The 18,278-nt window shown below is 39.4% G+C and overlaps 1 long non-coding RNA gene across 1 annotated transcript in view; it reads left to right on the top strand.

Annotated features, from left to right (window-relative positions):
• The window catches only part of LOC103604164, a 142,444-nt gene extending 132,619 nt beyond the window's left edge, over positions 1-9,825 (top strand). The window contains exon 3 of the long non-coding RNA XR_551690.1: positions 9,587-9,825. This is a non-coding gene — a long non-coding RNA (uncharacterized LOC103604164). The remainder of the gene's footprint in view (positions 1-9,586) is intronic.
• The last annotated feature ends 8,453 nt before the right edge of the window (positions 9,826-18,278 follow it).

The following is an 18,278-nucleotide window of genomic DNA, read 5'->3' as shown; positions in this document are numbered from 1 at the left end:
CACCCATGATCTCCATCCTGCCCAGGCCCCTCTGACATTCAATAATACATATCTGCAGTGATGCTAAAGCCTATTTCAGCATATGTTTGTGTGGGGAATGCCCCACCATCACTACCCTACAGAAAAACAGAGCAGCTCCCTTGAGTCTTAATTCATACAATTCAATTTTGGTCTTTCCTAAGAAACCCAAAGGGCTCTGTAGTCAGACATGCATAATTTTAAACCTTAAATTGTCCACTTGGGCAATTGCTTAATCTCTCTGAACCTTGGTTTTCACAGTGGTAAAATGGGACTAATAATATCAACATTATGGTATTCTTGCAGGAACACAATGACAAAAATCCTGCATCTTGCTTGGTTCATTGTAAGCTTTTTTGTAAAATGATAATTCTTTTAAATAGTGTTGTGGCAATTATTATTATTATTATTATTTGTTCTCCCAACGGAAGTCTGATTTTCTTGTCCTATTACAAAAAACAATATACTTTCCCGCCTCTCTCTTTCCCACCTCTCCAAACTCAGCACTACTTCACCCTAAAAAAAATGGAAACTTTAAAGCACATAAGAACTCCCTGGCTTACAACTAGATGCTCAGTGCTGTGTCTTACACTTTTATTCCCACTCTCCTTTCCCTAAATCACCTATGGGAATCACACTCTCAGATGTCCAGATACAATTAGCCCACAGTCAGTTGTAGCCCCAGTTATTTTTCTTCTTAGCACATTGGAATTGGACAAGCAAAGATCTATTCTTCCTACTGTCACCAATGCTGCTCCACCTCAGACGTAGCAGGCCACCACCTGCCCTCTCCCATGGGTAGTTGCTCTGTAGATATGTCCACTGTGATTGGCTGCTCCCATTTCACTAATAGTTGGTACTCCCCATAAAACAAAACTAACTTTAATTCTCACCAAATCCTGGCTTTCTTCACCTAAACCAGCAGGAACTACAGTTCCTTTATTTGTGTGTCTGTAGACATAAACATTTTGGTGGGGTGAGGGTCCATCCCTTTTATCAGATCATTAAAGGGTCTAGATCTTAAAAGAAACTATAGACAGGACAGCATTGCAACATTTAATCCAACTAAATATGAAATTACTTCCAACAGTTTGTGGAAAATGAAATTAGAAGACAAAACTAAGCTTTCCATAACCTTTTGTAGACTCTGTGTACGTCCTGTGCTGTTGCAGTCTCTTTATTGGAAAGCTAAATTTAGCTCAGTCACTTGAAAACATTTGAAATTAGTCTTTAAAGTTTTCCAAAATATTTTACTTTTATAATGTTTATGTATATATCCAGTATAACTCCACTACAATGAGAAAAATGGAGCTCAAAAATTTAATTATATAATCTGGGGTGTTATATTGCGAGGTTAATGAAAAATAGTCTTCTAATTATGGAGGGGGGCATTCACTTATTTGTTTTCATTTATTAGATATGTAGGAAAAAGAAGTAAACATTTTTTAATAAACAGTAACATCTTACACTGAATCAAGAAAGTCCCAAATGATCTGAAGACACTCATTTCCTAATACCCACCCACCAGAAGTGAAGAACTCATCAGTCCCAGCAGGAGGACAAGGGAGACTCTTCCTCCAGTATTAGGTTCAGCCATATTTCCACAACGACAAAGTGGATCTAGACATGTAAGATTACTGCTCTTGAGAAATACAGATGTGCAGACACACACAGAAAATCGTTGTCCCAAAGGCTCATCATATTGGATAAAATGTAGTACTCTGAAAAGTCTGAGTTCCTAAGGCATTGCTAGAAGCAGCAGTACAGACAACTCCCTCCTTATCATAATCTCTCCTTAGGGACCCTTGAGGACCTTTTGATCAAGCTCAGACTTAGGCAGGAATCCCCAGTCCTTCAGAGACATTTTAATAACTTTGAACCTCACGTGATAGACTCCGAATTTCAATCATCATTCTACCAAAAGGTTCCTTTTCCCCATGCCGATTTGCTCCCAGCCTTGCTCTGCAATCTTTACCAGTAGTAAGGGAGAGGTGTGATATGACACCAAATGCTATTGAGCAGGAGACCCAGTCACTTACCAAGCCGAGTGAAATCAAATGAAACCAAACAAAAGCAAATGTCCTTAAACGTCTTGTACACACTTCCTCCAGAACAAGAGGTTCCTTCCTGACTTAAAAGAACCACTGAGAGTAGTTCTCTCCAGCATAAAAATAGTTTTCTCATTTTTAATGGCATTTTCTATTTCTTAAAGTTTGCCTCATTAGGTACTCATATCACTGTATGTATATGTTTATGTATATTTACATTTCCCAAAAGAATTAATTTTCTTCTCCTTTGGCTCAAAGCACATTTTAAAGTGGCTCTTACAAGCTACAGAAACATATTGCAAAGCCACATAAGAATTCCAACCTAATGTTATACAAATAAGTTCACGATCAAACTCAACTGGCATCGTATTTCTAGCTCAACCCTAGTTGTATATCAGAAGCATCCAGGGTGCCTTTTAAAAGTACACATGCTCAGCTCCAACTCTAGACTCAGTAGATTCAAGTATCTGCATTTTCACTAAAGTCTCCAGGCTAGTGCGATAGGCAGCCACAGCTGGAAACTACGATGCTGGATGCTTGAGAGAGAAGATCAAATCCCTGATAAACCCTCTACCTGGTCAGTACACTAAAATACTGAGCGCATGCCCCGATAGATAGATAGATAGATAGACAGACAGACAGACAGACAGACAGACAGACAGACAGACAGACAGACAGACAGACAGACAGACAGACAGACAGACAGACAGACAGACAGACAGACAGACAGACAGACAGACAGACAGACAGACAGACAGACAGACAGACAGACAGACAGACAGACAGACAGACAGACAGACAGACAGACAGACAGACAGACAGACAGACAGACAGACAGACAGACAGACAGACAGACAGACAGACAGACAGACAGACAGACAGACAGACAGACAGACAGACAGACAGACAGACAGACAGACAGACAGACAGACAGACAGACAGACAGACAGACAGACAGACAGACAGACAGACAGACAGACAGACAGACAGACAGACAGACAATAGATAGATAGATAGATAGATAGATAGATAGATAGATAGATAGATAGATAGGTAGATAGGTAGATAATAAATAAAACTTAAGTTCCAAGAGTTGAAAATGGTGTTCCATGTAAAAGACAAAGTCAGAAACCCATTATAACCATTTATTTTAGAAATAGTATTTTCCTACTATCAGGAGCTCATCTGGATAAAGGACTAGGAAGTAAAAGCAAATGCAATTATACTTTGCCTCAGGAAAGAGCTCTGAATACTTTTTTATCATATTGCCAAAGATTAGGACTAGAATGTAAATCTGAGAAAGTCATATCAGAAGCTTTACTCATTAACAGAAATGGAAACAGGCATTTATATACCACCAGTAAATCAATTAAAGGAGGAAAGGAGCTTGAAATGGCCTTCATTGTAGCTATTAACTTCAGGGATTACAGCAGCTGGTGATTGCTGAACCCAGCATTTTCTTATTCACCTGGAGCAGAATGGAGGAAAATAAAGCATGGGAACAGTCTCATCATATTAAACACAAAGTCTGCAAGTCTTAAGTGTTTGCTAACGTGGAGCAAAAGCGAAGTGGGGCCAGACGTTTCTAAAAACATTGCCCTGCTTCTGTGGATTTCAATGGTGACAGTGTGAATCAGTGGGTGAGCTGGTGTGTTTATATGTGTCTGGGTTTACATAAAGCTGGATGCTGGGAATTATTTTAATCTCCATGATTACTTCCAGTATAACAATGCTTTGAAATAGGAGGATTCCATTAAGAAGTAGCACAAAAAAGAATTTCCCAGTCAAGTATGAGAGAGCTGTGACTCTTCTCCATTTTCCTTTGGGCATGTTAATCACCTCCAAATCCTACTGATACCAAAAGAAGCGGGTCTGGGGAGGTCAGATAGCCGACCTCAACCCACCCCGTCCTGTACCAAGTTCTTGACTCCACCCCAGGAAAGAATTCAAGAGCAGAGTCAGAGTAGAAAGCGAAAACAGGTTTAATGTAAAGAATGAGAAATACACACTTCACAGGGAAAGTGCAGGCTGGCTCCTGAGAGTGAGCCGCAGCCTCATCAAGTTTAATAAAAAAGTAAGAAATGCACACTTTGCAAACACAGTACAGCCTGGCTCAAGAGAGTGAGCATCAGCCCAGCCCTCTAAAGACAGGTTTAACACAAAAATAAGAAATACACACCTCACAGGTGAAGTGTGGGCTGGCTCCAGAGAGAGTGGGCAACAGCCCCGCCTTCTTCCTGGATTCTACCTTTATACATACTCATGGTGTCTAATAAATATTCAGCTAAGGGGGTGGTTCCCAGTTATGTAACAGGTTATGTAACATAGCCTTGCACATGCTGACTTAGTATCTTTGGAGCACACTCATTGGTCAAATTCCACCTAATTTGCTTAAAATACTCCACCTAATATGCTAGGTGCTGTCTAGTGCCTCCAGTGGTAGGTTGTATATAAAGTTAACTGCTTTCTACTGAGCATGCTCAGCCACTGGAATTACATAAGTCTGCCCCTGCTGTTTCAACTCCTGCATGCTGTGCCAAAAATAGGTACAACAAGCAAGGTGGCTCAGGACTCAGAGGAAGGGCTTGATTTCTAGGAGAGTTGTGTGAGACCTAGGCAGTGGCCTGAAACCTTAACCCAGGGAAACTTAGCACCTCCTGGCTCACTATCAACTTCTTTTCAGTTAACTGCTTTCAGAAAATCTTAATTACTGGCCATACTGGCTTAGGAATTTAAAAATTAAAAACAAAAATAAAATGGATTCAATGTCCTGCCCTGTCAGAAAAATAATTATGTTTGGGGCAGCCACTTTACCTGCCTGAGTCTCAAGTTCTTCAGCTATAACTTGGGAATAATAATATCTCCCTGACCACCTCACAAGGTTACAGGGAAAACCAATCTATAATCTCCATATAGATTATAGAATATAGACAAATATAAGACCCCATTAGTTTAAGTTCCTACCTATAAAACTTCTTATATACCTTGTGTAATGGAAATGTGTATTTATTATGGACTGTGTTGGATTAAAGCTGTGTCATAAGGATGTGATATATCAAGGTGAACTTATTCTCACTATGCCAAATATAATTCACATTTCTTCTAACACTCTCTGCCCTACATTTGGATTTATTCTTTATTTCTTACTGGTTCCCAAACTGTCTTGCTCTGTTATTTCATCCCTCCACATATATGAGGCAAAGAGTTGGAGCCCTTCCTGTCCAGTTGTGCAACTCTCTTCTAATGACTGTACCAAAAGAAGGGTGACTTGGTGACCTCACCTCCTACAAACTCATTATTGCCATGGGGGCAGAAGATTATTTTCTATTATGAGAGAGCAAAAGTGGAGGCCCTCTCCTCTGCCATTCGCCATGTGGCCTGCCAATCACCAAGTCCTATCAAATGTGTCTTCTAAATCACCCTGAAATCAGTCCCTTAGCATAAGACATCATAGTCTCATTCCTGAATCATAGAAGTAGCCAACTAACTGGACCCTTCCCTTAATCATGGGCTCCTACCCCTCCCCTCCTGCCTTCCATTCAACATGCTGGAGTAATCTTGCCAAAACCTAAATATCTATGCATCGGTTCCCTACTTACACCTTGAAAGGCACCTAGTCTCCAATAGAAAAGCTCTATATTGTCTAGATATGCCAAGTAAGCCTTTCTAGTTTTTATGCCTCTTCATCTCTCCAGCATCTCCACTCACACATGAACTCAGCAATACAGGATGACTCCCAGTTCCCAAATGCATCACACCTTTTTTAAAGCTTCATGTTTTTTTTTTCATAATTCCACCTAAATGTTAATTGTGCTTCCTCCACTCTTTTCTATCTGAAAAATTCCTATTCATCCTCTTTCAGATCTTCTCAGAAATAAAGTACTATACCTGGCAGTACACGTTTTCGTTATAGTATGTATTACACCAAATTATAAATATTTGTTAGAAAACTGTGTTTCTCCTTCTAGGTTATGCGCTTCTAAGAGCAAGGATATCGTGTCTTCTTAATCTTTGGTCTCGAGAAAGTAGCAGTGTCTGACACATTATAGCTACTTTAAAAATATTTCTTAAATAAATGAATGAGTGGATTCTTTTGAGTAAAAACAACACATGTCCTGTGTAATTCATGGGACTGAGCTCTAAGTAAAAGAAACATCTGACGAGGCTTATCACTTACTCATCACCATTAGATCTGTTCATGTTTTTGACATTTACATAATCTTCTTGCAAATTCTAGGGTTGTAAGCATGTCATCTACATGAAGAAGCCACAGAAACTGACCAAATTATGCCTGTTGGTGAGCCACATGCCTTGTGATACACACAAGTATCACTACAGATGGGTTATTTTCCCCTTCACCTCCTCTGTAAGATTTTGGGCAGCTGCTATACTGAAATTCATGAAAAGCAGAGTTTCTTAAGAATTTCCATTATTTCAGAAGCAAAACTGCTCTCTGTAGACATACTCAGTCCTTCCCCTACAGAATGTTGTGCTCTTCTCTTTCTTAGGCAATGAGGATATAGTCAAGCATTATGTGCCTCAAATCCCACTAATCAGGATGAAATTGGAAACTAATGAGCCCACAGTGGTGCTCACTGCCTGTGTGATTCATGAGCTTACCTTGTCTGAGTCCCTCTATTGAGTCCCTGCACACTGTACACCAGCATGCCCCCGCCCCCACTTTTTACTATTATGACTATGATCAATAGGTAATAAGCGAGCGCTCTCAATTTTACCTAACCGTGCTGCTTCCCAGGAAACTCTGGGGGTAAAATGAGAAGTGTGTTCTTTTTCCTTTTATATTTATAATTATATTCTGTGCCTTCTATTATTTAACACTACTGAGTTTTTTTTCCTTCTTTTCCTCATAAGGTACTCATTTTACTAAGAAGTGAGATTTAATACCTATTGTGTAACTAATGATGTCTCTATTATGAGTTAATTCACAAAAAAATGATGATGAATAGATTAAAAAGTTGACTTCGGTGTAGTTTGCATCTTTTTCAATTTCCATCTCAGGAGACATGATTTCACTTTGAATTGTATGGTTCTAGATTATGATAGATATTAGTTTCTCTCATTTCAAATAATTAACCTCTGAAACTAGTACAATTTGAATTTCACTTTTCTATGAGTCATATTTTGGAAATATAACTGAAAGCCCGTTTCATGGAAAGCAAACTTAGCTACTTAGCTTGTTTTTCTTTCCTCTCTCTTTCCTCCTTTTTTTTTTTTTTCTTCTTTCACTCATTTATTCAATAAAAACTTACTGGAAATATCATTTGTTAATTGGATTTTGCTGGGCATTGAGAAGAATTTAAAATTCTTGAGGTTACTGCCCCCAAAAGCCTTTCAAAGAGACACAAAAAGTTGAATAGAAAAAAGAGATGTCACAACAGTACCAAACAAGTACCACAGGCAGTAAGTGCTGCAAGTTCAGATGCTGGTCCTTACCTTTCTGACGTTTTCAATCAGAGCTCTCCAGCCTGCCGTCCTTTGTGATTTATTTTTAATGGTCCTTTTCATCTTGTTCTGACATATAGACAGATGCAGGAATACCTCACTGGTTCTGTCCCCTATCTCTCTTATTGCTTCAACTCTACTGATGAGCCCTTGAAATAAAAATTGGAAGCCACATCCAGACTATTTTGTGAAGATCATGTTATTTTCTACCCTCTTTCTCTAGAGTAAAGGAGATGGGGTAATGTGAATCAGGAAAGGGGCGTTTTTCTCCAGATCTCTATATATCAACTGTATCTACATATTTAAAATCTTATAAAAAGAAAGGATTTGACCATGTTTAGCAGTGAATTGTCTCCATACTGAGGAAGCTTCATTAATAACTCTACTTGTTTCTAATTGTTATTTAGTCCAGACCCTGATGATATTATCTAACCCATTGTAAGTGTGTACACAATCTTCCCTTGACTCCATAAACCAAGGTTGTTCCATGTGCTTCTTTCCCTTCCAGGCAATGGGTAAATAATCCTTCATTCACAAAAGCAACTGGTGAGGATATTTGACCAATTTGACCAACATCACTTTCACCACTAAATTTTTTCTTTTACCCTGTACACAGCCCATTACCCTTTGAGCAGTCTTCTGCTAGCAGTTCTATTAAATTTATCCCCATGGAATCAACCTCTCTCGTGTTCACATCTTTCCACTTCTATGGCTATAATTACCTCCTTGTGTTTTAGTTGCTTTTATGCTTCTGTGTCTCTACCACTACTGCATCGGCACCTTTACGGCAAGAACTATGATTTGATCCCTGCAGTACACCCACAGCCTAGTATGGTTCCTGGAGTATAGGAGACACCCAGCAAAGATTTTTTGAGAGACCGCTCAGAATTGAGAGAAAGGCGTTGCGCACTATGGAGGTTCCAAGGAAAGGCACCAAACCCTGGCAATCGTAGAAAGTTGGGGAAGATTTCAGAGGGAGCTACACTTTCTAAACTGAGACCCAAAGTGTTACTGCACTTAGCTAGGACAGGGAGAGGGAAATCCAATGCCAAAAAAAAAAAGGACAAATAACTAGATTTGAATAACTAGATTTGAGAAAGAGCAAAGCCTATCAAAAGACAGACCAAAAGATCCATGCAGCTATGCATTATGTTAACCACACCTGAAATCACAATGGAAGTCATGGTGATATACACATGTATTCATATATATGTGTGTATATAAGAGAGGAAACTTTCAGTCGTACAAGTTTAATTAGATACAATAAAAAGTCAAATCCATCAACCTATAAAACCCTTGATATTTAGCCCAAAGTCCTCTACATGGCTAAATATTTTCATTAACTTTCTCATTATTTTGTTTTTCCTCAAGCTAAATTTTAATTTTTTGTATTTTTTTTTTTATTGTTTTAATTGTTGACATTTTTAAAAGTTCTGTTGCAGGCAATAGTATGCTTAAGGAGAGAGATGTGAACCTTGCATGAAATTATGTATAGGAAAACTCCGTCTCAAGTTCCAAACATTCAACTTAGAAATGAACATTTACAAAGTTACCCGTTTCTAAATGGAGGTTTTCAGTGCACAGGGGACAACTGGCAACAGAATGAGGCAGAAGACATACTGGTCTTGGAGTCTAAACATCCACAGCCTTTGTTCACCAAGTTCATGACACTCTTGGTCTCATTGTCTGTTCAATGGGATCCATAATATCTGCTCTATAGTCTTTGTAGGTATCCTCAAAATTGGAAGAGAAACTATGTAAAGTGAATTTAGTTGTAGCACAAGATTATTTACTATTGTAGTTATTTTTATGTTAGAAAATATGTTTATATCCCCTCCAACAACTGTAACGTTATATAACATTATAACAAAAATATGTACAGCAGTTTAGGTTAGTGGGAGTAAAGCCGTACTTTTTAAATACACGGTTAAATACACAGTTTTAAACAGTTTTTCTGTATGTTTATGGCTCAAATACAGCAAGTGTGTTTACATAGAAGTGACTCTTTGCCTCATTAGCATGGGGATAATATACATTGTAACTATTTTGTCTCATAGAATGATTGAAGATAGTGGGAAAAGAGGAAATACCATGGCAGAAAGAAGACAGCTGTTTGCAGAGATGAGTAAGTATGGAACTTTTAAAGAACACCATTCAATGGAAACACAATAGTTTCCATTGAATGCTCACAAAAATGCTAGAAATAACCTCTTAATCCTTACAGCATTTGTATGTTTCTTTAAAATCCTAAACTCCTTGAATAAAGTGTACATTTGGCCATTTTGGCCTCCTATTATATAGTTGTTCATCGTAATTTGTTACTAGACTATATTTTATATGAAAAAAAATTATGGACTTATATGTATGTATATTCACACTCAGACACTTGATAAACACTATTTAGTGCTGGCATTAAGTCCACTAAACTTTAAAGTCTGTGTTTTCTTCCCCCCTGCACTTTCACAGTGCTAACATATTTTAGGCACTAGATAAGATCTGTAAAATGAATCATTGAATGTCTTCCCTGCAAAATGATATCATATGGTCACGTGGGAAAGAGGAGTTAGACATGATTACTGGACAAAACTGTAAGCTGCCATTTGGACCTTGTGTAGAGGGGAAGAATCTGTCCTATAAACCAGTTTTTTTTAATTACAAAGGAAAACAAGAGATAAAACGAGTTTGGAGGTAACTTTCTACACAAGGGAAGCCAAACTAAGATTATATTTACTGACTTCAGTGAAGAATCTATGAAATAAAGCCCGTTGGTTTATGTGAGTGCATAGTTGCTGTATATGTAATTAGTGGGTAGTGTCTCCCTTACAAGCCATTTTTCTTATTCACTAGGAAGAAGAACTTGACATTGGGGGCAGAGGGGTAAACACACATCTCAAATTAATGTTATAAAGAAAAAAGTGTGATTCTCATATTGCCTTTTCATCTCTCTTTCCTGCATAAGGAATGAGGATGAGCAGGACTGAGTGGTAAGCCTTTTTGCCTGAGAAGGAAGAAGACAAAATTAGGTTTCTACTGAAGGTTGAAAGTGATTGCAAGAATGAGGGTCAGAGAGATAAAGGAAAGTCCCAGATAATAAGATTCGTATTTTCCTTTATCATTTCCCAATAATCTGGTGGCACCAAGACAGTATTAGAACTAACAAAGAGAAGAGAAAATTAAAATTGATGTGGGGAATCTTAATCATGCGCCTCACTTTTTTTCACTTTTAGAGATGTGTCTAACGTTTTTGTGAGCGTTTCAGCCAAGACCTCCAATTTCCTAGGCCATGTTTGTTACTGTATCTCCACTTATGGCACGGCTGATCACTGGCATTGTAAACTTTTTTGTAGACACAAATCTAACAGAGCAAGGAGCCTAGGTACTGCCTGCCAAAGTTCCAGTTAGACTGGAGGAATAAGTTTTAGTGATCTATTGCACTGCATAGTGACCACAGTTAATAATAATGGGTTTAGTATTTCAAAATTGCTAAAAATAATAAATTTCAAATGTTCTCACCACAAAAGAATGTAAGTCGGTGAGGTGATGGATATGTTAATTAGCTTGATTGAATCTTTCTACAATGTATACATGGATCAAAACATCACATTTTACCCCATAAGTATACACAAATATTATTTGTCAATTAAAAAATAAATATGTTTTTTTTTAAATGTCTGGATTGTTGAAATGTAAGTGGGAAAAAAGAGAAACAATATATTTGGGGGGGAAAAAGGAGCCTACTTACTGTCTGCCCATCTAAAAAAATCCAAAACAGCACAGGTATCAAAAAAGCAAAGTATGGGCCGGCCCGGTGGCGCACTGCTACAGTGCGCCGCTTGGGAAGCATGGCGGCACTCCTGCCGAGGGTTCGGATCCCACATACAGACCGGTTCCCGCTCACTGGCTGAGCGAGGTGCGGGGAGCAACACCGAGGGTTGCAATCCCGTTGCCGGTCCCGGGCCGGTACGGGTGCGACACTGAGGGTTGCGATCTGTTTCCGGTCATGAAAAAAGACAAAAAGGAAAAAAAAAAAAAAAGCAAAGTGTACATTATGGGTCAACATATTGTCAGACAGAGAAAAAAAATTAATATTTACCATTAAAAAGTATTAAAGTCTGGGAGAAATCTTTGAACTTATCTTTGTAACACTGAAGACTCTATCCGTTACCACACTATAAGAATTATTAAAACGTGATTATTTAACGATTTTGTAAATACTTATCTGAGTTTAAGTATCCCAATTCCTTCTGCACCTGATATAGTGCTTGATACAGACACACCTGTATGTTGCAAATGCCTATCGAATTAAAATTGCCCAACTCAAAGAAAGTTCAATGTAAGTTTTATAGCCATAGAAAAAGAACAACTTTAAATTTTTCTTCAAGTGAGAGAGACTTAGGAAAATCACACGTTCATTTCCTGAATTGTAACTTTATCTTTTCAAAGAACTTTCACAGGGATGTCATGTGGCTTTATTAAATAGTTCAATGAGTTCTGATTAGTGATCAGAATAGATAAGCAAGTCAAACAAATATGTATCTTTCTTTCCTTGGTGTGCTAAACACTCAGATGCCTAAAACAGCTAAACATGTCGGACCTTAACAATTCATTTAGCAACATGTTTAGATCAGCACTAAGTAAGATACATCCACAGTAAGTATAATTCTTCTGGATAAAACAATTGGCTGGTTTCAGAGGGAAGAATTGATTTTGATAGGTAGACTGTCATACAAAAGAGAAAGTTAATCTCACTGAGAATGGGTTAAACTGTTGAAAAATACACAGGTTACCCTAGCTTTATCAGCAGCACACAAAACAAAGAAAAGGAAACTATTATCAGAGAAGATTGACATTGATACATTGATACTTGGAATGTAACTTCTTGCAGGGATCTGTGATGTCTAGACAGGGAGTAAAAAAGGTTTAGGAACTTGTAAATTTCATCAGCTAAGTATTATCTAGAAATGTCTTTTTTTTTTTAATAAAAAAAGAAAGCACCAAAGAGATTCTTTTTTTTTTTAAAGATGACCGGTAAAAAAAAAAAAAAAAAAAAAACGAGAGTAAGCAGTCTACAACACCTCCATTTGCCAAATCCAGCAACTACCTGTTGTTAAAAATTAAGTTTAATTGGGCCGGCCTGGTGGCGCACTGCTACAGTGCGCTGCTTGGGAAGCGCGGCGGCGCTCCCTTCTATATAGTGTCTACTTTTTTATCCTATCATCTACATACCAGGCCAGCCCGGTGGCGCACTGCTACAGTGCGCTGCTTGGGAGCACAGCAGCACTCCCGCCGAGGGTTCGGATCCCACATACAGACCGGCCGCTCACTGGCTGAGCGAGGAGCGGGGGCAACACCGAGGGTTGCGATCCCGTTGCCGGTCCCGGTCCGGTCCGGGCGCGACACTGAGGGTTGCGATCCGTTGCCAGTCACAAAAAAAGACAAAAAAAGGAAAAAAAAAAAAAAAAGATGACCAGTAAGGGGATCTTAAACCTTGACTTGGTGTTGTCAGCACCAAAGCCAAGGGTTGCGATCCCATTGCTGGTCCCGGTCCGGTACGGGTGCGACACTGAGGGTTGCGATCATCTTAAACCTTGACTTGGTGTTGTCAGCACCAAGCTCACCCACTGAGCTAACCAGCCATCCCTATATGGGATCCAAACCCGTGGCCTTGATGTTATCAGCACCGCACTCTCCCAGGTGAGCCATGGGCTGGCCCCCAAATGTGAAAGACAAATTGCATTGGATGGAGTTAAACAAGCAAGAAAGAATTCATTTAAGATTATTGTAATTGGGGAGAGAGATTAAACTCAACTCTGCTGGAACAAAAGGCAGAAGGGGTTTTAAGCACTTGTGGAGAAGTACTAGAGGACTTTAGGGGATGAGGTTGGTCAATGTGATTAGGCCATCCTTGTTTGGTAGTTGTCACAATTAAAAAGTTAGGCTTCTACCCTTCCATACTGACTGAGAAATGGGGCACTATCTCCTTCAGTGGTTACATCTCAAAGGTCTGGCTCCCAGGTCCCTGTGAAAGACATTCCTGGGTTGTCAAACTGGTAAGAGACTGGGATATTTACATTTTAAAGGGGTAGAAAAAGAATTTACAATGGAAAGTTTTCTAAAATAAAAGCCCTGAGAAAAGGGAAGTCAGAGGCCTAGAGTCAGAAAGAAGCCTGTCTAAAGTAGGGCAAGTTGAGGGGAGTGTTAATGCTGTCTTGGACTTAAAAAACCAAAGAACAAAGAACAATTGATAAGTGAAGTAAGAAACTTTGGCAAATCCAGGTGACTGCAGCACATATGTATAAAATATTTACTCTGAGCTCATTACCACAAGCAGCAGAAGCAGGAAGAAACAGCAAAGAAATGAAATTAAGAGTAGCACGGACTTACAAATAAGCAGAGAAAGACTAGCCTTACATAAAAAACCAGGTGGTCACCTACTTTGATATAAGAAATTATGGGGAAGTCATAGTCTTAGTTTTCTGTTGCTTATAACAGAATATCCAAAACTGAGTAATTCATAAAGAAATAGAATTTATTTCTTACAGTTTTGGAGGTTGGGAATTCTGCATCTGGTGAGGACCTTTCTCCTGGTGGAGAATCTCTGCAGAGTCCCAAAGTCGCACAGGGCATCATATGGTAAGAGGGCAAGAACATTTCACACATAAGTTCAGGTCTTTTCCTCTCTTGATAAAGCCACAGTTCTACTCCCATGATAACCCATTAATCCATTCTTCCATAACTGGATAAATCCATTCGTGAAAGCAGAGCCCTCACAATGGGATCCAATCACCTTCTAAAGGTCCCACCTCTCGACATTGCCATATTGGGGATTAAGCTTCAACATGAGCTTCAGAGGGAATAAACACTCAAACTATAGCATTGTGCCCCTGGTCCTCCAAAACTCATGTTTTTTCCACATACAAATACATTTATTCCATCTCCATAGCCCCAGAGTTTTAACTTGTTCCAGCACCAACTGAAAAGTCCAAAGGCCAAAGTCCCATCTGTGAAATCAAAACAAGTTATCTACTTTCAAGGTAAAATGATAGGACAAGTGTAGGCTACACGTTCCCATTCCAAAAGAGAGAAACAGAAAAGAAGAAAGGAGTAACTGGCCAAAAGAAAGTTCAAAACCCAGCAGAATGGGTACTAAATCTTAACGCTGGAGAATAATCTCCCTTGACACCATGTTCTGCATCCTCTACACACAAGTGTGGGACTTGAGTCCCCAGCCTCAGGCAGCCCTTTCCCTATGGCTTTGCTGGACTCAGCCCAAATTTCGGTTGTCCCAGGCTGGCATTGCACTGATTGGTATCTCCACAGTTCTGGGGCCTTGATGGCAGTCTCACTCCCATGGCTCCACTAGGACTGGCCCTGATAGGGGCTCTCAGTGGCAACTCCAACCCCACATTTCTGTTTTGCATTGCTCTGTTGGTGGCTCTCTATGGTGGCTCTGCCCCTGCAACAAGTCTCTGCCCGGGCCACCAGCTTTTTCCATACATCCTTTGAAATCTCGGTGGAGGCTGTTGTGCCTCCATGGCTCTTACATTTTGCAAGCCTGCAGATTTAATACCATATGAATGCAGCCAAGAATTACAGCTTGTATCTTCTAAAGCAGTGGGTCCAACCACAGCTGGAGCAGCCAGGATATGGGAACAACATCCCAATGTGGCCTTGGGCAGTGGGCCTGTAGAATGCACCTCAGGCCTATCCCTCTAAACCATTCTGCCTTCCTAGGCTTCTGGACCTGTGAAGAGAGGGGCAGCCTTGAAGATCTTTAAACTGCCTTCAAGGTCTTTTCCCCATTGTCCTGGTGCATAACACCTGGCTCCCTTTTATCAGTGCTAATCTCTTTAGCAACCTGTCACAGCTCCTAGCAACAATGGCACTCTCTCCTGAACACGTCTTTTTGCTCCTGAAATGGGTAAGCTGTAAATTTTCCAAATTTTAATGCTCTGCATCCCTTTTGATAATAGATTCCCTCTTCAAGTCATTATTCCCACTTGCAGTTTAATGTAAGCAGTTAAAAGTAGCCATGCAGTTTGCTGAATGCTTTGCTTCTTGGATATATCTTCCACCAAATATTCTAATTACTATCAAGTTCTACATTCCTTAAAGCCCTTGGCCATGGACATAGTTCAGCCAAGTCCTATGCGAATCTATAATAAGGATGTCCTTTACTCCAGGTTCCAATGCATTATTTCTTATTTGCATCTGAGACCTCATCAGAATGGCTTTTACTGTCCATTTCTACCAATATTCTGATCACAGGCACTTAACCAATCTCTAGGAAGCTCCAAACTTTCCATAGACTCTTTGTCTTCAAAGCCCTCACTAGAATCTAGGTTTTTGGGTTTTTTTTAGCTCGCTCCTTCAGTTTCTTTCAGCCTCCACCCATTACCCAGCTCCAAAGCTGCTTTCACATTTGTAGGTATTTGTTATCAGCAACAGCCTCACTTCTCAGTACCAATTTTCTATCTTAGTCAGTTTTCTGTTGCTTATAACAGAATACTGGAAACTGGGCAACTTATTTCTTACAGTTTTGGAGGCTGAGGTGTCCAAGATCAAGGGAATGTATTTGGTGAGAACCTTCTTCCTGGTGGGGACTCTCTGTGGAGTACCAAGGTGGCACAGGGCATCATGTGGTAAGAGGGCAAGAACGTACTAATGTACTCTCTTCATCTCCTTCTAAAGTCACCAAAATGAGGTGCACAATGGATCACCAAACTGGAAATTCTCTCTCATATCACCACCCTTGCCTGGTCTCCTGCTTTGTCTGACTATTCTGCTTCTCTTTTGCTCTTAGTACTCTCCAGCCCCTCAAGTCAGATTTTGCCAGAATTTTGTTCTTAACCAGTCCCTTCCATATACAATTTGTGTTTCTCTGAAGGCTTTACCTTCATTGCTATGGCTCTCAAGTGTTTAAGGAGGCCACTAAAACCACCTCCCCATATTCTCATGAACCAGCTTATTTGAAATACTCAGCATATGAATTCAACATCCTTTCCAGCCTTGCCTACTTGTTGTCAAAGCTTCTGCTGCTCTGAAGCAGCTTGAGGTGGGCTGATCATTAGCTCCACTAATAGTATCCATCACCAAAAGCCAAAGGCCCCACCAAGGCTGCTGCCTTCCAGTGTTTCCAAAGCCATTCATTCTTTGAACAACTACCAAGCAGCTGGGCACTGGCCAGAAGTGGGAAGAAAGTTTCTGTTCTCAATTTTGCACCTCATTTTGTCACCTAGAATGTAGAATAACCCTATTTGTGCAAACAGTCTCCTCTTGGAAAAATATTTCCAACCTTGACCCAGTCGAGCACACTACTACATTTTACATGTTTGTGAATAATTCTTGGAATGTATTACAGCTCTAGCAAAGACTTTTGTATCCATATATCCAACTGCCCACTGGATATCTCTACTTGGACATCCCACAAACAACTCGAACTTTTTACCGAACTCTCTATTTTCAGCTATCTGTGAACCTGTTCCTTCCTGTTCTTGCACCTTAGCTCAATGAAGGACATTCCACATTCCACCTCATTCAGTTGCCTAAGATTGAAATCATCCTTGACCCCCCCCAAACACCTCTCTCTCTCTCTCTCTTTCATGTACACACACATAGTCATCAAGCACAGGAAAGAATTCAGACACAGGGTTCATAGTCTTTATCTTTATTCTGCAAATATTTGTTGAGTGGATTTTTTAAATGAATGAGATGTTTAAAAACATAAGTGACAATATAGGGAGTTTTATAATTAGTTGCCAAACCATGGAAGGCAAAACATACAAGAATTGTGTGAAATATTCAGAGCATAATATGCTAAAGTCAAAAATTAGGTAAGTCTGGTTGGTTGGTTAGTTGACTGGATGGATGGTTGGATGGATAGATGGATGGGAAAAGGTAGGAAGAAAGAGGGAGAGAGAGAGAGAGAGAGAGAGAGAGACAGAAAGAGGAAGGGAGGAGAGAGTGTCATGAAAAGAGGACTAAAGAAAGGAAAAACAAGATTTTTCGCTGATAACAATCAGAATTTCTTAACTATATTTTGCTTTCATCTTTATTAGTTCATCCATATGGGTATGAGAGGTTTGAGGAAATGGTACAAGACCAACAAGTTGCCTTAAGTGAATTTGCTTTAAATTTTTTATTATGAAAAATTTCAGATATACACAGGAGGAAAAATAGTATTTATCTCTACCCTTATTTATTTACCCCCAGTCCTCACTGTATTATTATGAAGCAAATCCAAGAAATCATTTAAATAAGTAGAATCTCCAGATTTTATTTTATTTTATTTTTTTGATGTAGAAGAAGTTAATTTTATTTGACTTACTATTTGCTACTGATGAGGGCTCAGTTTCTGTGAAATTAGAGATTAACTTGTGGATAAATTGCAAATGATTTTTACTCAGTAGAAAAGATAACCCCAAAGGTTACAGTTTTATTCCTCTATATGATATTAACTAGTTTTGTATCTAATTTTTTTTTATTTTGTCAATATACAATGTAGTTAGTTATTGTGTCCCATCACCGAAACCTCCCTCCCTCCTCCCTCTCCCCCCTCCCACCCAGGTGTGTCCCCTCCATTTTCTTGTTGTAAGAACTTCAAAAAAAAAAGTTGTGGTTGTTATATCTTCCTCTCCCCCCCCCAGTTTTTTTTTGTTGTTGTTGTTGTTGATGTTGTTGTTGTTGTTGTTTGTTTGGTTTTGTGTGTGTGTGTGTGAGAGTGTGTGTGTGTGTGTGTGTGTGTGTGTG

The sequence above is a fragment of the Galeopterus variegatus genome, unplaced genomic scaffold, assembly GCF_000696425.1.
Source record: "Galeopterus variegatus unplaced genomic scaffold, G_variegatus-3.0.2 Scaffold5014, whole genome shotgun sequence".
Taxonomy (NCBI): Eukaryota; Metazoa; Chordata; class Mammalia; order Dermoptera; family Cynocephalidae; genus Galeopterus; species Galeopterus variegatus.
This window is presented reverse-complemented; position numbering and strand designations above follow the sequence as displayed.